Source organism: Carlito syrichta, unplaced genomic scaffold, assembly GCF_000164805.1.
Source record: "Carlito syrichta isolate Samal-C Ts95f unplaced genomic scaffold, Tarsius_syrichta-2.0.1 Scaffold304337, whole genome shotgun sequence".
In the NCBI taxonomy this organism is placed as follows: Eukaryota; Metazoa; Chordata; class Mammalia; order Primates; family Tarsiidae; genus Carlito; species Carlito syrichta.
The window spans coordinates 367,913-394,034 of NW_007248433.1; positions in this window are offsets into that span (position 1 = coordinate 367,913).

Consider the following 26,122-nt stretch of genomic DNA (forward strand, 5'->3'; position numbering starts at 1 on the left):
TCACTGCGTGGAATGCGCATGGTTCCTTGGTTGTTGTCACTGAAGACAGTCTGTTGGTGACGAGTCTACGGAGCTGTGGGTTCCCAGCCAGGGGAGGATCACTGGGATCTACCAGTCACACCCGCCCTGTGTCTCCCATCCATGGAGCCCGTACTGGGCCAGACCACCCAGTCAACTGCCCTCAGACATTCTCTAATATACCTGAAGCTACTCTAGGAGACTGCCTTGTTGTTGTCAACTGGGGAAACTAAGGCAGGGAGGGTAAGTAACTGGCTCATGGATCTGGCTCCCAAGAGGTAGGGGCAGGCTCAGAGCCCCACTGCCCTCTGCCTGCCCACACTTTGCCCACGTCAGCTTGTGTTAGGCCTTCTGGGCCAGGAAGCAGACATGCATGGCACCCAGAAACACACCGCACCGTGGGCGTCCCCACCCCACACAGGTCAGTGCACAGGGCTGGGGCTAGAAGTGGCAGAAGCCAGAGCACCTCTGTCCTCCCCCTCTCCCTGCAACTGTGGGTGAGTAACTTCATGTCTGTGTGCCTCAGTTCCCTCATCTGTGCACTGGGGACACTTGTGTCCACCGCATCGTGTTATAAATGTCATGAGTTCAGGTTGGGCTTGGTGGCTCAACCTGTAATCCCAGCACTTTGGGAGGCCCAGGTGAGTGAATTGCCTGAGTCCACAGGGTCAAGACCAGCCCAGGTAACTTGGCGAGACCTCGTCTTTACGAGAAATCAAAAAATCAGCCGGGTGTGGTAGCGCGTGCCTGTAGTTCCGGCTACTTGGAAGGCTGAGACGGAAGGATCCCCGGAGCCTAGCATGTCGATGCTGGGGTGGCCGTGAGCATGCCACTGTACTCCAGCCTGGGTGACAGAATGAAATTTCAACTCAAAAAAAAAAAGGTCATGAGTTCATATGTGGAAAATATTAAATATGTTTTTAAAATGTAGTGTGTGTGCTCAAAACACTTGCCACTACTACTGCTACAATGATGGTCATTATTACTGCCCCTGTGTGCCTACCCTGGCAATAAAGGGGACCCTGTCACTAGGCCAGGGAGGACACTGATTCAATCTGGGGGACAGGGACAGACTAGGAGCTCTGAGGTTCCTCTCTTCACCCGCCTCCAGCAGGGACCACGCCCTCCCATGACAGTGTCCAGCTGGTTCCTGTCCTCCCAGCTTCCGTGGATGAATCCTGCTGAGAAAGGTTTATCTTCTAGATGTTTCCACAAGTGCACCAGGCATATGTGCCCACCCAGAAGTCTCCATCTCCTGTGTTCACAAGCCATCCCCCAAACAAAGCTTGGAGACCAGTGTTGGAGAGAGAGGAATGGGTGCAAAGGGAACAGGTCCCACCGATTCTCAATGGCACTCATGCCCTCCAGCCCCTGGGGGTGACCCCCAAGGGCCCCATTTGGAGGGGAGATGCCATCGCCTCTGGGAACGAAGGACCATGACAGGCCCTCAGTGCCCACATGTGAATGTCCAATCTAACCTCCCTCAGGGTTTATCCAGGTTAGGGAACCCAAACACAGGTATTTCGAGTCTCATCTTCATTTTATAGACAGGGAAACTGAGGACCAGAGAGGGGGAGTCGCCTTCTGGAGGTCACAACAGCCAGGAGAGGGCAAAGCCGGCATCAAGAGCCCGTGATGGCGACAGAGGCATTTAGCCATGGGGGTCACACCGCTTCTCTGGTTTTTTTTCTTTGCCAAAAGGGAGAATCTTAGGATCCAAAGAGGAACTCATAGGTCCTCCAGGCAGTGTCTTCCTCTCTGTTCACTGGCTGCTTGGAGATGGGGAAACTGAGGCATAGAGTGCTTCAGAGAAGTTTCTGAATCTCCACAGTCATCAGAGACTCCCACCCACCAGGTGCACCCAGCTCCTGCCCTTTGGGGCTGTCAGCCTCTCTGAGCAGGAAGAAAAGTCCATGCAAGTAATCAAGTCCAATGTTTCGCTCATTCAGGGATGAGAAGGACTGGAGCAGAAAGCTGGACAGCGGAGGTGTGCACAGCGAACATGTACACGCCCCACCCCTCTGCGGAGGGAGGCGGGAGGCCAGCTCTCAATGATCATCCATCTCCTGGGAACTTTCCACTCGCCCGAAGCACTTCTAATTATGTCTGGAGTCTTTCCTTCCTACCCTGCAGGATGAGCCAGGGTACACGGCTCAAGACTTTCTCTCCTGGGCCTCCTGGAGCTGTGCCAGGAGACCAAGGTGCTCAGCACAGGGGGAATCCCGGCCTCCCACATCCCACATCACCAGGGGCAGTGCTTTCTCACCTGCAAAAAGAAAGGAGCCTGACGTGCCCCCACAGACAGTGTTCCTAGCAGGATTCAAAGGCGGGCAGTGGCAGATCATCCAACGAGGGATCCGTGAGCACCAGCGGCTCTCACAGAGGTTCTGAAGGTCGTGGACAGGAGGTAGTTGGGTCCCCGACGTCTTTCTCATCATGAAGCTGCAATTATCTTTCAGGAAAGCTCAGTACTCTCTTTCCTGAAGCCAAAAGCTTCTTCAAGAATACCTGGTATAGGCTGGGCTCAGTGGCTCAGCCTGTAATCCCAGCACTTTGGGAGGCTGAGGCAAGTGGATTGCCTGAGCCCACGGGTTGGAGACCAGCCCAGGCAACTTGGCGAGACCTCATCTCTACAATAAATCAAAAATTAGCTGCGAGTGGTTGTGCGCGCCTGTCGTTCCCGCTCCTTGGAAGGCTGAGGAAGAAGGACGGCCGCAGCCCAGCCAGTCGATGATGGGGTGACCATGAGCATACCACTGCACTCCAGCCTAGGTGATGGAGTGAGACTACAACACAAAAATAATAACAATAATAAAATCTGGTGTCTGACCAGCGTGTCCCCATCTGGCTTCACAACTCACCAGGGTGTCCCCAAGCATCTTGTGGGGTTTCATGAACTCAACTCACTTTAATCTACATATATTGTGCTCTCCTATTATAGTATGCAAAATACGCACATTGAATAATATTTACACATTATGCAACATATACACCTAATGGTCTGTGTGCCATGCAGTACACAATATTTATAATAGATGCTGTAACATAAGGAGATGACATGGGTTGAGGACAACAGGTCATTGCGGAGAAAGAATTTCAAGGACAGAAGCTCCCTTGGCCTTGTGCCAGGCCTCCAAAGCCTTGAGTGATCCTCCAGACCTGTCTCCTAGACCTCATCTCTCCAACTCTCAGCTCATCATCATCATCTGCATCACCACCGTCACCATCTTCATCCTCACCACGATCATCACACCTCCCCTTCGCAAGTCTCCCAAGATGGAGACTGTGCTCTTCCCTCTCACCTTGGGTCGAACTTCAGAATCAGGCAGCCCTTGTGGCATTGAAAGGACTGTAAGTTTTATTTCACTACACTGGACTCAGATTTCCAGGATGAGGATTGGAGTAGTGAAGTAACAGTGTGACCCAAACAGGCTACGTCCCTCCTCCAACCCTCAGTTTCTTCATCTATAAAATGGGAGTGATTTCACAGAACAGCGTCTGGTTCACTGGATGTCTGGGAGGATTAAGTGGAATGGATAGGGCACTTAGCCCAGTGCTTGACTGACAGCCAATACTCAAGGAATAATAGCCAGCATCACCACCATCCCAGTCATCACCATCATCCTCACCACCACTATCACTGCCATCGTCATCCCCATCATTACCAGTATTATCATCACTGTCATTGTCATCGTCACCACCACCATCACCATCACCATCCTCACCACCATCACCATCACCACCACCACCACCATCACCATCCTCACCACCATCACCATCACCACCACCATCACCATCACCATCCTCACCATCATCACCATCACCACCACCATCACCATCACCATCCTCATTCTCCACCACCATCACCACCACCATCCACCATCATCACCACCATAATCGTCACCATCGCCTCATCATCACTGTCATCACCAACACCATCATCGTCATCATCACCCCAGCCCCAATTCCTCTGTGGACACTTTGCTGAGACAAAGACTTACCTTCGTGTCAGTCCCTAGGGACTCAGTTTCGAGCTAGTCGTGAACCCATCAAAACACATTTGAAACAGGGCTTTCCCAGCTTCAGGAGTATGTTGGACTCAGCTGACCCACCCCGAAACCATCATTGCCCAAGCAGAGAAGCCAACTGAGCTCTGATCCCTGGGGGTCCTGTTCAGTCTGGAGCAGGTGGGTGCACGTCCACGGCACCACCCTCCCCCGTCTCCACAAAGGAGATTCCCAACTTGGTAAGCCAGCCAGGTCATGGTGAGAATGACTCCCCTGGTGGTCTTCACCAAGATTCTCCCCAGGAAGTGAAGAAGTCACTCCAGAGGCTCTCGCCCAGAAACAGAACACTTTCTCCCCGCTCATGAGATCAGGGTGCACCAAGCCAGACTGAGAAGCCACGCCAGCAGGCTGTGCCAGGGTGTCAGGAACGTTTAGAGCCCTGAGTGGGGAAACAAGGAGCAGGAACGTGCACACATTTCCCGTGGCCCACGGCCACAGCTGGATGGTTCCATTGCGGTGACAGCTAGCAGTTTTCTCATCCCTGAAGAATGTACGTGATGGGGGATGCCCTCAGCCATTTCCTTCCCCCAGAAGCCACCTTCAGGCGCTTATGTCATTCTTGGCAAGCAACATGGCACCTTTCACAAGTGACTCCTTTCCAAGAAAGTGGTCGTTCTACCTGTTTCTTTGAGAAGGACCCCAAGGCCAGATATGCCAAGCACCATGCTGAGAGCTGAAGAACGTTTTCTGGCTCATTTGGACCTTGATTTGCTCTCTGATTGAACCCAGTTTTCTAACCTGTATGATGGCTAGTATATGTTACGTGAGTGTTCTGGGCCAAGTTTTTGGCCAAGGGCTTCGTAGATGGCACGAGGCTTGCTCTCCATAACAATCCAATAACTTGACGTTTGTCACTGTCCCCTATTTGTGGATGAGGAAACTAAGACCAAGAGGTGTCATATGTTTTGTGCAAGGTCCCTCAACTAAAAGTAGGAAGCTGGGCCAGGGACTATTTCGCCAATCTCCCCTCATCCCCATCCACCCTTGTAAGCTCTGGTCTCTGCCAGTCACTGGGTTGACCCTTTGTCCTTGATCTGTTTTGTGTCACAGAGAACCACATCCCCCAGGATCTCCTGTGCTTTGACTTCTAGACAGATCCAGTCAGTGAAAGGCATGGGTGGAGGGCTGAGGGGAGGAGTTTCTCTCTCTCTTCTTCTCTCTCTCTCTCTCTCTCACTCTCCTTCTCTCTCTCTCTTTCTCTCCTCTCTCTCTCTCTCTCTCTCTCTCTCTCTCTCTCTCTCCTTCTCTGTCTCTCTCTCTTCATCTCCCTTCTGGCTCCAGCTCCTGTGAGAATGCCCCTCCATCCATGTCTCTGCTCCCACTGAACAGGCCACTAAGTTTCCAGCTTTCACCAGGTGCCTAGCTCCTGGGTTCCATGACACCATCTGGTCTGCCCCAGATGTGTGGGTGACTCTGCTGTTGCTGACCCCTGTGGCTTCTCACCACACACTGCTTGGCAACTCCACTAGCTCCCCCGTAAAACCAACCCCCTGGATTAAATCCCACTGTGGGAAGTACCTGGAGTGACTTCTGCTTGCACAACCTATGAGGACTGATGGATTCTCTGCTCGGCGGCAGTGGTGAGAATGGGTGGCAGGGAATGGGGATTGGCAGGATGTACAAACAATCTCCCTGCATCACACCCCACACCTGACAGACATTCCCTCATGTCACCTTCACAATCAGACTTTTTAAACAGGTGGCCCCATTAGTCCGTTTTACAGAGGAGGAAGTTTCAGCTTTGTAAGGTCTAGTCAAATGCTCATCTGAGAAGGAACCGAGACAGGAAGCAACCCTTGCTCTGCCTGGACCAAATGTGAGCTTCATGCCCTGTGCTCGGAGCTGCCCCAAGTCCACAGCCCACCCAGCTCCTGCGTGCTGCTGCCCAGGAGTGACAATTTGCCAGACACCTGACGAGACCTGGCCCCGACGGGGACCCATGGAAAACATCACTCCTTGCGGTGTTTTACCCTTCAGGATTCTGACCATCCCAGGGCCTCCTGTGGCCACGCTGTGTGGCTACTGCGGCCAGATTTACAGCTTTGTTATGACTGTGTTTTGGAGTTTTTACAGCCCTGGCTCCCTGGAGGATGCAAGCGCTTTCTCTAGGACATATCAGTCAGACAGCAGAGGAAATATCCAAAATGCTGGGAACAGCCTGTGTCACAGTGTCTCCGGCCCAGGTACCGGTGGCCTTTTGTTTGTAGGGGAGGAGGGAACTGATAAAGGGCTGGGGAGGGGGGCCACGGCCCCTCTGGTGGCCTGGTTTGTTCTCCAGCAGGACACACGTCCTCAGCTTCCTGACCAAAACAGTCGTCACCGTGGCCCTCTGATGTGGAGCCAGGGCTCACGCTGGACAAGGCCCTCCTAATCAGCCTCCCACCCGCTCAGGGCAGAGTGCTGACTCTGCAAGGAGCCGCCCCTGCCCGCCCCCGTGGGGTCCAGCGGAGTGTCGCCCGCATGGAATACAAGGCCCCATTGTCCTGCCGCCACCCCTCCCCCACAGCCGGCCATCTCTCCCAGAATCCTCTGGGCTGTGGTTCATGCGAGATCAGGCCTCAGTCCTGCAGGGACGGAGTGGGGGAGGAGGAAGGAGGGCCTGGCCAGCAGAAGCCAGGAAGAGAAAAAGCGGGGGCCAGTGGCATATACTTGGAGCCTATTAAAAAAATTACACAGACCAGGCGTGGCAGCTCACACAGGTCCTCCCAGCACTTTGGGAGGTCAAGGCAGGACAGCTGCTTGAGCCCAGGTGTTCGAGACCAACCTGAGCAACATAGCAAGACCTCGTCTCAATAAATAAATAAATATTTTTAAAAACACATATGTAAATAAAATAAAAAGCAGTCAAAATCTATATAGGTCTGGAGTGATCAATACTCGATTGTTAAGGACGGTTCTCTCCAATTCTTTTCTTTTTTTTTTTAGATTATTCTACAGCGTCCGAAAGAAAATTTGTTTTAATGATCTCTATCACTTTTTTATAAGAAAAAAAAGAGTTGTTTTAATTTGAAAAGTGTAGCTAAAGTTAATGGAGCCAGGAGCAACAAGACATTAGGAGAAATAAGTGTGTAAACTCCGCTCGGCCTGTTTCCTTGTGATTGGTGTAACACTAGTTCTAGAGGTTTCCACGCCCTACTTGGAGGTGGGAGGGTCCTATGGAGCCCCTGCCCGGGGTCTAGGTCCCCCTTCTGTGGTCACAACACTCATGGAAGGAGCTGGGCTCTGAAGACCCGGGAGATGCAGAGGTGAGACCCATGTCAGCCCCGCACGCAGGGTAAGAGAGAGGCAAGCAGTCTTGATGCCCTGACGCCAAGCCTCCGTGGGGAGGGAGGCAGTTCTGTTTCCCCAAACTCACCTCACAGGCTCCGCCATCAGAGCTCAGCACCGCAATGGGCTGTGGATGGATGGGAACAGAGGCACCGGTGTCCCTAGCTCAGCCTCTGGCCTCCAGGGAAGAGGCCTCAGCGGGTGACGCTGAAACATGGCCCCAGTATACCACCCCGAGAAACAAATGTGGCTTGACCTCCGGCTCACCCTGTCTCCCCTCCACCCTCCCCCCAAATCCAGGCCCCGGGTCCTCTTCCCTGGGCAGCTGCGAGGTGGGGCCTGTCCTTTCAAGTACAGTTTTGGCCTCCAACGCGGGCTGCTCCTATAAATACACCATTATGGACGGGCAACACATGGAAGCTCTTTTTGGTGTCGGCAAAACACAGTAGCGCCATTCATAGCCCCAGCCTTTAGGGCAAAAGAAATGCCCCCTCGCTGACAGTTGTCCCCATGTCCATATTCTAGTCTAACCAGGGCTCTGAGTCAGCACACGGCATTGGGGACACGGAACCACATGCGGGTCGGCCCTCGTTCCTTGCAGGACTCTCCCTGGAGCAGCCATAGCAGAGTCAAGGAGCATGGGCCAGTAACAGCAAGGGTGTCCCTGCCCCCCGAGAGGGGACGTGACCTGCCCTTCAGCTTCCTTTGGGTTGACTCACCCGCCATTCCCATTTTGCATGCTTTTGTGTAGCTCAGAGTCTTTGCCGTTGCTATTCTCACAGTTCTGATTACTTTTCTGTGTGATCGTCATACAAAGGGCCGGAGAGTAGGGCATGGAACACACTTTGAATCCCTGAGCTGACTTTTTAAGGAGCCGGGGGGCCCTGAGGCCACCGTGATATGGAGATCACATTGGGAAAGAGAGGCCTGAGACCACCAGCCCACTGTCCAGGTGTTTGGGTCCTTCCAACCCAAACACCAGCAGGAAGGAAACCTTTGCCATGACTCCAGGCCCAGCTACCCCCTCTTGCAGCCCAACAGGACCCTGAGTGAGAGCTACCTCATGGGCCCAGCAGGTCCTGGACTGGCAGGCCACTGTTCTGGGGTGACCATCGCTGGGCCCCGGACTCTGTGCCCCTAAAGAGACAGCAGCACAGTGGATAAACTGCAGGGAAGAGCTGAGCCCCAGGCATACCTCTCCAGCCGAGCCTTGGGGCTATGACTTCCCATTTCAACAGCATTTCAGGAAATGCCAAGTGACAAGGCTTCACAAGGGGTGATGACAATGGGCAGGCACGCATGCCGCTCCAGATGGTGACAACCCAGGCCAGGGAAACAGCAGCCTGCCTTCCTACGCACATCCAGGAAAGCAACTGCAGGGGAACGGACACTGTGGGCATCAACCCATGGACAGAGAGATCTGCATACGTGCTATTACCTCCATTCCCCTGCTCCCGTGAGCCATGCCTTGCTAAAGCTCTCTCTCTAGAGAAGAGGCTCTGGGATACACTGTCCAAGGGTGCAGCCTGTAACTCCTGGAGCCTGGGTTCCAACCAGGGCTTTTCAAATTGCCTTTCCCCATCAATAACACAATGGGTAAGAGGGAGGAGGGGAGGACGCCACCTGCTGAGTCTATATACCAAGGCCCTGTCTACAGGGCTCCACAGACCCAGCTCCAGACACTGTCAAGGACGTCAGAGAAATGTCTCCAGGGGCATCCGTCATGCAATTTTTGAACACTCAGACTCCTGCATCAGAGGGGTCAGCCATGCTCAGGTTTGACCCACCCACCATGCACCACAGGCTCATCAACTTTGTGACTTGTCCTCACCTGGAAAGACTGCACACCCCACACCCAGGAGGGTGGGGCCCCATCAAATGGGAGGGACCCATCGCAGCAGCAGGAGATGGAAACTTCCTGAACAGCTACTGCTCAGATTCATGTAATTATGTCACCTCACAGCCATGTCATGTTACCGAAGACTACATTCTGGGGGTCCCCTCCGTGGAAGGGCAGACAGCCAGGTGTGAATGTGCTACCTGGGAGCTCCAGGGGTGGCCTGTGCCCTCGCCTCCCATCCCTGCTGGAAAGGGTTTCCCCAGCCAAGGCCATCAGCCCATTCTCCTCTCTCTCGTCTCCCCCAAAAGGCCAATGTCAGAAGATCCTCCAGGGTCCGTTAGGAGTGTGATAGAGGGGAGGGGGCTACCCTGCACTGGGTGCGGGACCCGGTACAGCGTGTTACCCCTTGCCCACTGCCCCAAGGAGAAATGACGGGTGACGGGTAACCTTCCCCTCGACTGTGCCAGGTAGAAGAGCCTCCTCAGCCATCAGTGAAGCCTCCTGAAACATCACAGACCCATATTCATCAAAAAACAGACAGACCAAACTCAAATATAGGAACATAGATAAGAACAAAGGAAAACACATGGTAGGGCAGCGGGGGGTCCACACATTCCCAACGCCCAGAAGCCACAGTCATGTTCCACATGCAGCTGTCATGCCAGATGTTTGAGGTAACAAGCACTTTTTTTTGGAAACAGGGTCTCACTCTGTTGCCTAGACTAACATGCAGTGACATGATCCCAGCTGTCCGCAGACTAGACCTGATCTCCTGGGTTCAAGCAATCCTTCCGCCTCAGCTTCCTGCCTCAGCCTCCTGAATAGCTGGGGCTACAGGCTCACCAATACGCCCAACTGTTTTTTGTTTTTGATTTTTTTGTAGAGACAGGGTCTCGCTGTATTGCCCAGGCCAGGCTCCAACTCCTGGGCTCAAGTGATCCTCTGGCTTCAGCCTCCCAAAATACTGGAATGATAGGCATGAGCTACCATGCCCAGCCTGACAAGTACTTTTTAAACTTTGTATGGCGTTGATGGATGAAGACATCATAGCACACGGTCCCATGACCTTTCCCAGCCAGGCGTCTGTGTGCAGGGTCGTGCACCAGGAGGGGTGGATTCTTCTTGGCCTCCACCCACTAACAGTTTCCCTCTCCAGTGTGATTCTCCCTCCTCCATCCCCTCCTCCTGACTCCTGCCCCATCAGACATCAGCTCAGCATCGAGGGCTTGGGGATCTGCGGACCCTCCCTGACAAGGTCAAGTCCCCCACCAAGAGCGCATAGAGCATTCAAGCCTCTCTGTCGGGCAGCCATAACTTTCCACTGATGTCTGTCTCCCCCAGCTGCATGAGGCCCCAAGGGCAGGACCACCCGTCCAGCTATGCCCCAACAGTCCCAGTCTCTGGCCCGGCGGGTGGCGGGTTCTGGCTCCCCTGAGGTCCTGAGGCCTCAGCAACCTGCCACCCCAGGGTTGGGCTCCCTGGGGTCTCCTGGAGGGAACAGGAGCTGCTCCCCTGGGCCCAGCTCCTGATCAAGACTTCACCAAGTGATGCTGGGCGGGACCCGGGGAAGATTTATTATTCCTACAGCTCTGCTAAAAGCATTCTGTCAAAGAATTTGAAAAACGCGTCTCCGAGGCAGCTCTGGGAGACGGCTACTCCCTCCAAGCGCGAAGATGTGAAAGCCATCAGTCCTGCGTGGGCGCTCCAGGGCCACGGGGTCAGAGCCTGATAGATGGGACGGCCCTGGGGACCAGGTGTCGTGGGGTAGCGGTGGGTGCCCAGGCAGGCCCCATGTCCCCTGACAGGGTCCTGGAAGGAGCAGGGGATGTAGGAAAGAGACAGGAAAGATCACGGGGTGGGGGAGCGGTGACAGAGTGTCTTGAGGGGATGGAGCTGAAAAGATCCACCTGGGACATGGAGGTCCCAGCCAGGCTCACCGGGATCCTGGGAAAGGGATGGATGACTGACCTGGAGCAGATCCCAGACCACCCTTCGGGGACCAGGGCACCACCCTGAGGCTGACTCTGGGGAGGACATGGGCTTCCCAGCCAGCTCTTCCACCCACCCACCCAGCAGGGCTGCTGCCACATGGTGCCAGGGAAGGGCTTTGAAGCGTGCACTGTAAGACCTGCCACTCCCCACTCCCCCCGCCGGTGCCTCAAGGTCTTCACACTTGCCAGTCCCTCAGTCTCCTTCTCCAGGACTCACCTTGGACGCCTTATTTTATTTTAGACCAATTGTCACCTCTTCAGACAAGATCCCCTGGTCATATACTTTAGAAAATATGTCCCCTGACACCCCATGCCGGTGTACACACATATGCACACATGTATATACAGGCACACACACATGCACACATGCACTCATTCACATATGAACATACCTGTGCACACACATACTCGAATGCGCATACGTGTGCACCCTCCACGATACAGCAAGGGGTTTGGAGGCAGCTCTGATTCACTTCCTGCCTCTGCCCTGTGACCCTGGAGAGGTGACTTAACCGCTCTGTGCCTTGGTTTCCCTGTAAGTGAAATGGTGGGCGATGAGACACCCTAAGGCTAGCCGCAGGAGGAGGGGCACTGGGGGTGACCTGAGGGCAAGTTTAGCCCAGCAGAGTCAGGACACATGAGAGGAGCCGTCCATCACCCGTCACAGCACTCAACAGGATCTGAACTCATTTTAGCTGCTTGGTGGTCTGCTTCCCTTGCACCTGTCTCCCTCCTGGCCCTCCATGGAGCACGGGGACATTGGGGACAGACATTCCTCAGCCCCTCCCTGGGAGCCTGGGCACACACACAGACCTCCTCCTCCATGTGCAGAAACAGCCACTGCTGGATGGAGACAACACCACCGTGACGACCCATGAAGAATGTAGACAGCTACCATTTCACACACACCGCAGTACTGAGACATGTCTGCTTTCCAAAAAACTCCAAGTCTGTCACACGAGATCAGGAACTTTCAGAGTCAGAAGAGTGTGTGTCACGTATGTACGTATGTGTGTGCATGCATGTTAGCATGTGTGTCCATAGTCACACACATGTGCGCACACGCACATGCACACACGCAAACATACACACTCACTTCTACCCACATGCACAGGCCTAGTCTGGCGGTTAGGAGCCTGGATCTGGAAACAGACTTCCTGGACTCCAACCCCATGCTGGTGACCTTGGGTCAATTATCTACCCTCTCTGTTTCCTTGTCTGCAAAGGCGAAGTGATAACCCTGCATTCCATAGTCTCTAAGAGGCATTTGAAAGACAGAGCAGACTAGGATGGGGGGGTGGAGAGAAGGAGGGAGGGAGGGAGAGACAAGCTTCCCCTTGACCTGTGACACCACCAATTGTAGGGTGCACATCATTTTTGAGACCCTCAAGACAAGTTGAAGTGTGCCTTTCGATATCAAGAGCACAAGCAACACCACCTCCATGAGCGGTGCGGCACAGGTGAGTTGATGCCGGTCGCCCCAGCAGGCCCCACACAGCGGCCCGTGACGCATAGCCTGGATGGCATGTCTCCTCTGCAGCTCCTTCTGGCCCCATGTTGTGGACATTCGAGTCCTCCTCTCTGCGCATGTGCCAGGCAGGATGCTGCTGGCGTTCCGCACATTTCTCCCTGCACCTCCCAGCAGAGCCACCGACGGGCCTCCCCATGGTCTCCTTCCTACTAAAGAGTGAACTGGGACTTAGAGGGATGGGGAACATCCAGGGTGCCGGACAGGACAGCAGGGGCAGAGCCCGAAGCCAGCCCAGGAAGGAGGCCAGGGGCTGATCACCCTGCCCTGCCCTTCCTCACGCTCACAGCAGCCTTGAGAGTTTTGGTGGTACCCTCCACAGGATGGGGAAACAGGCTCTGAGAGGGCCAATGACATGGTCGAGCCCCCAGGCCACCCCTGGCAGGCAGCTTGGACTCAACCAGCTGCCCCGGCTGCAGTGTCCCTCCCACTGTCCCCAGCAGGGCCCTCACTACAGCTCCAGAACATGGGACTCTGGCCCAAAGATTCAGGGACCCCTGCCCATGTGGCCCCCTTGGGAGACAGATTCATGCCACATGCCTCTTCTAACTCTTAGCCTCCATGTGGACGGGTTGAAAGGCCACTTGCTCCCAGCCGTCCCCCAGCGAGCTCCTATGGCTCCAGGGCTGTCCCAGCACCCCGGCGATGCGTAGAAGACACCCACAAGCTGCTCGCTCCATCCAAGACAGGCGAGAGTTGCTGGAGTGATGCTCTCAGCCTGGCCTCCCCATTCCCCGCAATCCCAGGGTGACTAAACCCAGGAATCTTCCCACTAGAAGGAATCCAGTTCACCGTCCACCGCCCACGCTTGGAGCCGGAGGGTCTTGGAAGGGGCTTTGCAAGGAGACTTCTGGATTTGATTATGAGGAAATCGCTCCCCCATCTTGGCCCCTCAACTCGCTCTGCCTTGGAGGCAGGAAGGTGACCGGGCGGGCTTCCTGGCAACTCCCGTGTGTCTCACCGACACCCGACTGTGAGCTGACATTCAACCTGGCTTGAGAGATGGCCTGCGTCACAGCGCACTCAGCCGACACATGTGGAACCGCAAGGTCCAAATGGGGTGGTGTGTGAGCTTCCTGGGCAACAGACAACACACCTGGGGCTTAAAACAACAGAAGTGTACTTTCTGACGCTTCTGGAGACCGGAAGTCCAAAGTCAAGATGTGGGCAGACTATGCCCCACTCCGATGGCTCCTGGAGAGGCTCCTCCCAGCATCTTCCTGCTCATGGTGGCGTCAGATGCTCCTCGGCTCGTGACCACCTGGCTCCAGTCTCTGCCTCTGCTCCACGTGGCCATTTCTCTGTGTGTCTCCTCTAAGGACACTTATCATTGACTTTGGGGCCCGTCCTAATCCCGGATGATCTCATCTCACGCTCCTTGACTGAATCACCTCTGAACGGGTCCTGTTTCCACACGAGGTCACCGCACAGGCTCTGGGGATAAGGACCTGAACTTACCCTTTTGGGGGCCACCATTCACCCTGTGCAGTGGGCGTTTTGCTGCCTTCTGAGGACACGTGGGAAGGGTCCCCACCTCCCAGCCTGTCCCTGGGAAAGGAGATCCGAACTGGACAGGGGTTGAGGAGAGAGGGGAGCTCTGGTCTCAACTCCAACATGCCCTCAGGAGACCTTTGTCCTGGTCACCACCTGCCCTCAGAGCTGGGACTGTGGCAGGAACCACACCCCACATGGGCTTCTCTGAGTTTAGAGGCCAGCAGGGGGACAGAGGGTGGATGAACACAAGAAAGACAGATGAATAAAGGCGTCCCATGGTGACCAATGCCACGAAGGAAGACGTGGCAGTAGAGGGGTAGAGAATGAGAGGGTAGGACATCCTTGTGGCTAGGGGAGAAGTGCTCAAGACATTGGCACCATCGCCCTTGCATTTGAAGGAGACCAGAGCTGTCCTCATTCTGACAGTAGCAAGCCAGAAACCTTGGCAAGCCACCTCCTCCCTCTGACCCCCAGACTTTCCATCCCTAAAGTGGGATTGGTGACATCCGTGAGTCAGTGTGCCCAGAAGACTCAGCACAGAGCTTGGGACAAGCCCTCAGTGGATGACGGTGACTATCATCCCCAATCCTGAGTCCTGATGCCCTCAGGATGCCTTGTTCCTCCCAGCTCTGTCCTCCTAGCTTCTCCCTGCGCTGGCCTCCTAGCCTCTACCATGACCCGTCTCCCTCATGTCTTCAGTCACATCTAACAACGCTGGGCAGGTGGGTGCCAGGGGGACCAGCAGAGAGTGTTTTGACCGAGCGACCAGCTGCGAGCCAGGAGAGGCTCCCGGAACACCCGCTACCTTGGTGGGCGACAGCTTTGATGTCCTGCCAGAACTGATAGGCAGGCCTGTTTGCTCGGTCTTATCTGTGAGTTCTGTACCAACATGGCCCTGTGCCCCCATCCCCTCATGGAGATTATCGGCCTCAGCATCTGTGCCAGGGTGAAGCCCACGTGGCCTTTCCCACACCCTCGCTCCATGCCACCACTGAGGCTGTCTCCGGCTACCCAGACCCCAGCTCCTACGGCGGATCGCCACGGAAAGCGTGAGCTTGGAAGAGAGGTCCAGCCTCCCCCAGAGCCAGCTCTGTCCCCAAAGCACACAGAACCCTGCCATTTCCAAGCGAGGGTCCTGGGGACGCAGATGTAGAACATGGGCGGGAACCCTAGATATTCCCTAGCTCCTGCACGTTAGATCCAGGTGCATGCGTGTTCTGGAGCTACTGAACCAAAGGACCACAGACCTGGGGCTTAAAGTACAGAGTCTCTCTCCACACTTCTGTGGCTGGGAGTCCAGGAGCCAGGTGTCAGCGGGACTAGGCCTTGAGGACTTCAAGCGATCTGGCCACGTTCCCCCTGCCACATCAGCTTCTAGAGGTTTGCAGGCAATCTGAGCATCTCTGGACATGTAGATACATCACTCACCTCCGTCTCCATCTCTGTTCCCCAAAGGCATGTGTGTGTCCACATTTCTCCTTTTTATAAGGATACAGTCATATTGGATGGGCTCACCCTAAAGACCTCTCACCTTAACTCAATCACTTCTGCAAAGATCCTGCTTTCTTTTCCTTTTCTTCTTTTATTGAGTCGCAGTCTCACTCTGTCGTCCAGGCTGGAGTGCCATGGCATACTCATGGCCACCTCAGCCTCGACCTCCTGGATTCAGGTGATCCTCCAGCTTCAGTCTTCCAAGTAGTTGGAACTATAGATGTGTGCCACCACACCCAGCTAATTTTTTTATTTATTGTGGAGATGAGATCTCACAAGTTGCCCAGGCTGGTCTCGAACCCATGGGCTCAGGCAATCTTCTTGTCTCTGCCTCCCAAAGTGCTGGGATGACAGATATGAGCCATCGCTCCTGGCCCTATGTTTAAATGAGGTCACACCAACAATACTGAAGCTGGAACACGGTTCAACCCACAATGTTAAAACACTATCCAAGCCCAACCCTGGCCCAGCTCAGCCACAGCTGTGTTACCAAGGGTGGCCAGGTGAGTCCACCATGGACCCCTGTGAGCTGTGGCCCCATCTGACAGACACAGGGAAGTGGCAGCTCCAGAGGAGGGACGTGTGGTACCCAGGGCTCCTAGGGGTACAGGTGCTCTGAGATCAAGGTCTCCTCCCTCCTGGCTCACACCGGCCTCAGCCACACACCAGAGCCCAGGCATGGTGTTGGACTGCAGGGCGGAGGCTGAGGTCCCACCGCTGAGTCCCAGAAGGGACCTTGGTGACCCAGTTTCCCGAACCGGTATCTGTGCTCATGCAGTTTCCACCTCACAGCCCTCCATGGTGCAAGGGCAGGGTCGTCCTGATCCTCTCCTGGTGGCATCTAAGATCAGAGAGGCAAACTCACCTGTTCGGGGCAGCACAGACAGCAGGGATGGGGGGTGGGAAGGAAGGAGTCAGGCACAGTCCCGTCCAAGCCCACTGCCCCAACACACTCCCCAAACAGTGCTGTCCAGAAAAGCTGAACCACCCGTCACCTGTGCTTGATAAACGACTGAGAAACATGCCTCATGGGGTGCTCAGAACCCACCTGTGACCCCTCAGGGATGGTTCTTTTCAGAACATGGCAGACTCTGCTCCATCCCCAGCTCTGCCCCTCACTAGCTGTGTGGCGTGGCACAAGTCGCTTTGGCCTTCTGTGCCTTGGTTTCCTCATCTGTAAAATAGGCTTGGAAACAGTACCTGCCACATAGGGTGGTTGAGGGTGAAATGGATTAATGTGTACTAGGCTCTTCCCTAGAACCTGGGGAAACGGTTTCTGAGTGTCACCTGTGAGGGCTGCCTGTGGTTCTGGCAGGGGCTGCCCCAACTGTCCCCCAGCTGCTTGCTCTAATCTATGCTGAAGGCGAGTCCCATCTCCCCTACCCCCCTCCCCGGGGGGGCACGTGACATCTTACTCCTGAGGTCTGTCAGAGCCACTAGCAAGGAGATAAATCTCCACTGGCCCCTGCCTGCCCTCCCTCCACCCTCTCCTCAGAGACTGGGTTGTTAAAAATGTGTCCGACCCCGGGAAACCTAACCCCGACATACCCTGTGACAGCAGTGGCATCTGTGACCGCCACAGCCTTATCTGATGGGAAACCAATCCCTGTGTTCCCCCATCCCAGGGCTCCTGGGCAAAGAGCAGTTCAGCAACTGATTCCAGTCTGGGTGCAGCCCCAGGACAGACACAGCTCTGCTGAGGGACTGGGGTGAGCCAATTCAGGCTATGGCGTCAGCATGTGGGAGACAGAAGGGGAGGGAGCTGCAGTCCCCTGGCCAGGGCCTCAGCCTGTGTTCCGGGTTCTGTCTTGTCCACGTTTGGGTTGATGATGACATGCTTGTCTTGCTCCCCTGTAAAAGGAAAGGACTGGCTTATATACCAGAATGGCCCAAGTGTCATTTTGGGGTTTCGGGTATGGCTTGCTCCAGGCTTCAACCAATGTCTCCAGAAATGAACTTTCCTCCCTTCTCCTAGACTCTGCCACCTGGGGGTTCCCCACGTCCAGGCTTGTACTCTGTCACAGGTGCTGCCCCCAGTTCCTGGCTAGTGGAACACATTCCTCCCGACTGTCCAGAGGGACAGCGCCAATGTCCCCTTCCACCACGTACCAGTCCCCAGCACCACAAGGGCTCTTCCGATGATGCCAGACTCCACATGGAGACACTGCCTTCACCAAGGGGCAAAGGTCCTCTGGGATCTGGGCCCCAACTCCAACTTGCTGGTCATCTGCCAGGGCCCATGTCCACGGCCTTTGTCTCACCAGGGGGCAGGAGCAGCATGGTGCCAGGGCAGAGCATATTGGAGGCTCTGAGCTGGGCATGGTCCCTGTCACCCACCAAAGTGTGGTCTGAGGGTTGTCTAACTCCTTGTCTTCAGGAGGCCATCACCTCAACCCATGAGGACTGCTGGAATGAAATGCCACCATGCTGAGTTCTCCAGTCATGCAGAGTAATGGTGGCCATTCCCAGAACTCCACCCTGGTTCTGGCCTTCCCTGCCCAGCCCAGCTGTGTGGTAGCCACTGAGCAGTTGGGACTGAGGACACAAGGACTCTGGAAGTCCAGTGGAAGCAGAAAGTGGGTTAAACAGAGGGGCCTGGGAGGGGGTCTGAGTGTAGGCTCTTGCTACAGAGGTGTGGAGTCCGACCACAGAGCAGCAGGTGCACTGCGGCCACTGAGGAAGGCATGCCAGCAGCAGCAAGTGTTTCTAAGACAGCAGGGACTGGAGAGCTGAGGCCCTGCTAATGGCAGTTGCCTCCTCATGCACCTGTGCCCCCACCCTCAGAGAACGCTCAGTAGCTCTTTAGAGCTCTCAGTGGCAAGCCCAACCCCCTGTGTACATTTCAGAGCCCTCTGCTTGGCTCCACTGGACTCACAGCCTCCTCCGTCACCACTTGGACCCACCTCACCCTCCACTCTCCAGCAGGGCCCACCTGCTCCTAACCTGGACTGGGTCAGACAATGTCAGCCTGAAGCCCTCTGCAGACGACCCTGCCCCAGCCTGCCCTTGACTCAGCCCCCAGGTCTCAGCTCAGATGCCTCTGCTGAGGGAGGGTTCCTCTGTGTTCCCACAACCCTGACCTTCATTACCTTGGCAGTCCCAGAACACAGCTGGGTGTCTGGCACACAGGAGGTTCTCAGAGAATGAACAGACAGGGGATCTAACTAGATTCAACAACAAGCAGGTTAAGCAGGGTACTGTGGCCCAGGCTGGTCTAAGCTCTGCAATTCAGCAGGGACAGAGGACAGAAATCCCTGACCTCCCTTTCTGGTGGGTAAGGCAATCTAACAAGAAAAGTAAGAATATTTTAGAGCACGCCAAGTGCTAAGAAGACAGAAAACTAAGAAGAGACACACGAAGCATTGGGGCCTGGAGAGCTGAAAATTCTATAGAGTGGACTGAGAAGGCCTCCCAGAGAACGTGGCTTGAGTGTAAGCCTCAAATAGGCAGGGAGTGAGTCGTGGAGGTGGCAGGAGGGATGATGGATGAATGTGTAGATGGGTGGATGGGTGGATGAGTGGATGGATGGATGAAAGGAAGGAAGAAGGAAGAAAGGAAGGAGGATTGAAGAGGTGGAGGGATAGATGGAGAGGTAGAGGGATGGATAAATGGATGGATGGATGGATGGATGGAAGGAAGGATGAATTAAAGGATGGATAGATGGATGGATGGATGAATGCATGAATTAAAGGATGAATGGATAATTGGATGGATGATAGATGGCGGCTATATGGAAGGATATATGATGGATGGATGGATGGATGGATGGATGGATGGATGGATGGATGGATGGATGGGTGGGTGGGTGGATGAATGAGTGAGTGAACAAAGGAATGAATGAACAATGAACATCCCTATGATATATGCAGATAACTTATTTTACACCCATTCTTATCATTATTCTTCCTTCTCCTCCCCTGGCCATCTGCATCCCATCTGTCCTTCAAGGTCACAGCTGGGAGCCCCATCTGATGACACTGGATGGGACCCGTCACCCCTGACTTTCAATACCTAGGATCTCTGAGCCTATGCCCCACATACAGGGGGACTCAACTTGAGCATCACCTGGCATGGGACCATGCAAGGGATCCTGAGGACTCACTCGTAGAAAGTATCTGCAGGACTAATTCTCTGCAGTGAACCTCATTTTGTCTGGCTTATTTTTTATTGGTGTAAACACTCATTCTTTTATCAGGGAGAAGGGAGATGGCTTCAAGATATGAAAGTGCAAGAACACGGAAAACATGTTTGAAAGATCGGCGAATGCAGTGTCCTGTGCACGGTCAGCTCCTAATTACACACCAGCAGTAACACAAGCCTGGGAGGACAGCCAGGAAAGGCGAAACGTCCTTCTCTCCCGCTTCCTCTCCAACTCTCCTTCTCAGTTTTCCTAAATTTCTCTAGGGTACAGGATGAATTTTAAAGTACAAGAAAAGATATTTTACTTTTTAAAAGGACACAGACACTTATAAAGCAACATATGCAAGGGAAAGGTGTTAATTTTTGCTCACAATTTTTTTTTTAAGTATTTTTAACCATGAGAATGGCTTGAGTCTTATTTTTCAGAGTGGGGTGGAGATGCTTCTGTTCAGAGAGTTTTTGTGATGGATCTGAAGAGTGGAGACCAAGGATCTGATGGGAGCAGGCAGATGCCTCCAGGTGTTTGGGGAGAGTCCCACAGACACGCTAGAGAACTGCCAGAAACTCAGTAAAACTAGAACCGAGATCAGAACTAGTAAGAGCCCTCCTGTCATCCAGCGGGACTTGGGGCCCAGGCTACAAGCATTCTAAGGAAAATGGGCAAGCTGGACCTTGTGCATGAGCCCAACAGGTTCTCAAGGTCAGAGATGCAGAGGACAGGCTGATTTCCTTGGAAACACAGCCTGCCACCATCACTTCAGAGTCAGCACCAGCACACACACTCAGAGCTGAAAAGAGCTTTCTAGAGCTAAGTCATCTTTGAATTCTCATCCCATGGAGAAGTGGGGCCTAAATTCCCTCCCTTTGAGCCTGGGCTGGCCCACGGGACTTGCTGAACCAGTAGGAGGCTGCCCTCTCTGAGGCTAGCCCTGAAACTTTGCCACTTACCCCAGGCCTTGCAGAATACTTGTCATTAAGTCCCTTGGCTGTCATTAGTGAGCCCAGCTGGTGGCTGGAGAGACACTGAGACTGTGTGGGGGTAGAGGATGACTGGGGGCAGAGGACGACTGAGGCCAGGACTCCTAGCTTATGAGGGATGCTGCCTTGGATGCTCCAGGCCAGCCCAGCCATCAATTCAATGCACCAACTGACCCTGGTTGACCCCACACAGAACTGAAGAACCACCCGGCTGAGCCCAGCCCCAACTGCTGGTTCACAAAGTCCTGAGAATGAATACAGTGGTTACTGTATAAAACTACCCAAGAGAGCATCGGATAAATTGACAGGCCTAGATTCAGGAGGGGGATGGAACCTTGGAGCCCCAAAGGCCACCTGGTCTGTTAAACCCTAATAGCAAATCTGCAGGTGGAAGAGATGGTGCCTCGGGCTCCAGACGTGACCTTGGGCAGCTCATCAATGCCTGAACTTCAACTGTCCTCACCTGTAAAACAGGGCCATGGCTGCACACGTAGCATGCTGACTATGAGGCTGGCTTGAGCTTGATACCATAGTGTGGGGTTACCATTTCTCACCTCCTGCTGACCCTAAACCCCAAGAAGCAATTCAGCTCATTTTTTAAAACATGGTTAGTTGGAAGGACTCACAAATATGACTTACGCTTCACCTGGATAGGAGTGTCTAGAGCTGATTTTTGCATCAATCTTCTTTCCTGGATGAACACACCCTCATGCCCACCCACAGCATTGGGATCCCCCTTTCCAAATAGTTAGGAAGAGTTGAAGTAACGATGATGACGTTTTGCCCCTGCAGAGAGGAACAAACGGGACAGACTTCAAAAGTCTCCACTGGAACCCCCCCACCCCCCACTTCCCTGGTTCCAGTACAACAGACTTCTCATTGCCCAGCATGTTAATCTGGAGTTGTCCCTGGCCCCATCAGAGGAGACAAAGACCCAGGAGATCCATGACAACTGCCTCCCCATCAGATTCAGAAATGGGGGTGTGTGTGAAAGCCCTGCCAAGGACGTCTCTCGTGGTGCAGGTGACCCTATGCATGTGGGTACAAGGTCCTGACTGCCAGTGAGTGATGTGCCCATGGTGGCTGACTCCTGACACCATCTCTGAGCAAATGACACGAGAAGAAGTCCAGGCTTTGGCTCCCTGGCCTTCCTGGCATCTTCACCTGACATGAACTTGCTTGAGGATCAGAAACAACAGTCCCACAGCATCCACATTTCTAACAAGCAGCCTCACCCTCCCCAGAGTCCTCCAGCAACCCTCCAATAAAAGCAACTGGTATGACCCTGGTGCACCTAGCATGGGGCAGGGTGCATGCATGACTCGTCCACACAAGCTGCCAGGATCTGTCTTATCTGCAATCCAGCTTCAGGGGTGGGACAAGGGTGGGGTGGAAAAGGCCACCAAGACTTCTGTGCAAGAGGGACATTCACACGGCCTTGCCTCATTGCCTTGGGCCCTTCATGCTTACAGAAGGGGAAGTTGAGGAAAAGCCCCAGGACCAAGCTCTGAGGGCCTCCTGCCTACCTGTCCTCCCCACCCCTGGTACCCCCTCCTCCAGTTACAGCTGAGAGGTGCAGGATGCAACACAGATGCAGGGTGCAGGGGGTCTCTACAGGTTTGGCTCCTTGGATGCATGCGGCTCCCAGCAGGGCATCCCAGGGTGCAGGTGGGCCTACGCACCCCAGTTCCCGTCTCTCTAACCCTCAGGTCTCTGGCCTAGCCACATGCAAACACATGCTAAGAACGTTTCACATACTCACTGAAATAAGCCAATCACAGAAACAAATCACACACGTGCTCACTCGCATGGGAACTAAAGAGCGAGTCTCTGGAGGTGGGGAGCAGAGTGGCAGATCTGTGTCCAGAATGACCCATGAGACCCACACAGCAGAGCTTGCCTGTGGCCACCCAGCAGCCTTTGTATCCAGGTGTGTCACATGCCTGCACTCTGGCCAATGGGAAGGGACAGTACAACTTTCTGGAAGTATCCTAGAAGGGACGGGCTGTGGAGGGTGGACTGTGGGGTATAGACAGACGGGAGGCCGAGGAGAGCGAACGTGATGGTGGTGATGAGTCATCACGATGAGTCGCCCACACCAAGGGGTGGGGGAGCCCGGGTCCCCCTGTTGCCTGTAGAGACATCTCCACCAGCCCTGGGCCACTGACTTCTGGATGCTTTCTATCTGGTCCAAGCCACGATTAACCTGGGTCTTTGCTAAAATACCAGACCTGTATCCTAACTAACGCACTCCACAAACGAAAAGAAAAACAGAATCTGCTCAAATCAGAAAATGCTGCTGCTGGTGACATCCGCCCCCACCCCCATGTCAACTCCTAACATATTAGTTTATCAAAGTCTCTGAAAAGTCCTGCAACAAAGAAAGCAGTTGAACGTCATGTGAGCCAACAGTCCCCAAATGTCCCTGGCTTGTTTTGGCTTCTCATCATTTAACAACCTGTTTAAAACACTTTGGTAACTTCCAATCTGAAATGATAGAAATGCTGTACATCATTAAGCCAAAAAAACAAGATGAAGGAAAAAAAACCAAAAAAAACAAGATGAAGGAAAAAAAACCTAGTTTAGAAAAAACGTGTGTGTGTGTGTGTGTGTGTGTGTGTGTGTGTGTGTGTGTGTGTGTGTGTATTTGGTCAGATTCTCCAATCAGGACAACAAAAATTGATCAGCTCTGAGTTTGGGGCGCATTTGCACCTCAGTGTCCCAGAGGGAATGGTAGGCTGAGGTCACATGTCCAACCCCAGAGCCATGGGGTTTGGAAGAAATACAGTGTTAATCTGGGCTTCTTACAGACAATCTTCCCAAATAAATACAAAGAGTATGATGACAAATGCTTACTTTCGGCGGAGCAGAAACTTCTCCTTAATCGTAAGTAAACTTCCCTCCGTACAAGAACTTGCCTGGAGTATCAGAAGGGGCCGTCCCGTTAAACTTCACAATGTGTGGCTTATCTGCAGTGATCACCCCGCATTAAGCTGTCCAGGGTCACACAGCTACCAAGTTGTGAGCCAAGATTTGATCCCGGGTGTGCTAAAAATATGTTTTTACTCCCACAAAGGGGCCGTGTCCTCAGAGGCTGACCCCCTTCGTGAGAGGAAGCCGTGACTTCAAGATACAGATCAAGGCTCTCGGAGCAGCAGTGACCCCAGCCTCACCTTTCAATGGGGCCGGCGTGTCTGTCCCAGGGTAGCGAGGTGGTTAAAAGTTCAACGTCTGTGTCTGGAGTCAGACTTCCTGCGCTCGAACCCAACTCCTCGGCTTGCAAGAGTGGACTTGGGTGAATCACTCCACTCATCTGGGCCTCAGGGCCTCCCTGGAAAAACCCGGTAATAATATGAATCACATCTCAGGGTGTTGGGACCGTAAGAGCAACGACATGCTCTGGGAAGACAGAGTATCTGTGTGCCCAGGACTGGTGATTCCATCCTGGCTATGCCCCCAACAGTCAGGGACATGTGTCCACCAAGGGGACAAGGCTCTCCAGAACGGAAACTGCCCCACCCTACCCACAGTGGACACACAAGCGCCTTGTGTTGTGTGACGGTTGTAACAAGAGCCCCCCGTGAGAACCCATGACTGTGGGAACCCTGAGTCCAAGAGCCCATGAGCTACACAGAGTCATGCAGATGCTTGTGCAGGCACAGCGGGAGCGAATACAGCCCAACAAAGAGTGACTGTGTGGGTGCCGCCATGTCCTTCTCAGAATGCAAAATCCATCTCATCTCTGAGGTTGAGAGTCAGGAAAGCACCAACCTCCAATGAGGAGGTGCTCTAGAGCACCTCCTCATTGGAGGTTAGTGCTTTCCTGACTCTCAACACCTCGTGGGTGTCTTCAGGGTATGAAAATGTATAGACAGACATAGAGATAGTGAAAGTGTAGCTGTAGGTGTAGGTATACTATATAGGTACAGGTATAGGTATGAATATATAGATATTGATGAGATAGAAACAGAGATAGTGATAGGTGTAGGTATAGATATGGATATACAGATAGAGACGAGATATAGAGATTGAGGTAGAGATAGAATTAGAGATAGAGTTAGATAGAGATAGAGTTAGAGTTAGAGATAGAGATAGAGATAGGTATAGATATGAATATATAGGGAGATATAAATGGGATATAGAGATAGGGCTAGAGATAGAATTAGAGGTAGAGATAGAGTTAGAACTGACAGAGATTGAGTTAGAGATGGAATTACAGTTAGGTTTAGAGATAGAGTAGGAGATGGAATTAGAGACAAAGATAGAGATAGAGATAGAATTAGAGACAGAGTTAGAAGACAAAGATAGTGTTGAGATAAAGTTAGAGATAGAGTTAGAGTTAGAGACACAGAGAGAGAGAGGTGGAGGTAGAGAGAAAAATAGAGTTAGAGTTGATAGAGTTAGAGAGAGATAGAGATTAGAGATAGAGTTAAAGATAGAGATATGACTAGATATAGGTATAGATATGGATATATAGATATAGATGAGATAGAAATAGGGATAGAGATAGGTATAGATATAGATAGGTAGATAGATATGAGGTAAAGTATAGGTACAGATATGAATATATAGACAGATGCAGATGAGCTAGAAATAGAGACAAAGATATAGATAGATATAGGTGAGATATAGAGATAAGGATGGAGATTGCAATAGTGATAGAGTTAGACATAGAGATATGACCAGACGTAGGTACAGGTATAAGTATAGGTATGAATAGATACAGATCCAGATAGACTTAGGTTTAGACTAAGATACACATAGATAGTGATTAGGCAGAGGTGTAAGTACAGATATCGATATAGACAGACAAATGAAACCTCAGTGAAAGTCCCCCATGAAGTCCTCAATGCCACACCCACTCCAAACCGCCCTCTCACAGCCCTCTCCCTACCAGGGTCACACCAGCTCACAGCCCTCTCCCTACCAGGGTCACACCAGCTCACACACTGCAGGAGAGAAAACCTCCTTGCACACATGCACGTGCCGTGTCTCGTCTCCTCCCAGTCCCCAGCATTGGAGTCTGTTTTCACGGCCCATGCTCTCCAACTAGGACAGGCCTGTGGGGTCTGTGGAGTTATTATGAGGGGTGGCATGCCAGCTGGTGGCTTTTTGCGGTGGCCTCCGTTCCACATACAGCCTTCCACTTCGGGGCAAGGCCGAAGGCAGGAGGCTGTGGAAGAGGGCGGCACGGGAGGGTCCTGAGCTGAGGTGGTCAGGCTGCGCGTCCTGGGGAGACCCCTCTCAGGCGCAGGGGAGCCCGGGAATGGGCAGAAGGGCCTGGAGGATCTCCGTCGGTGAGAAGGAA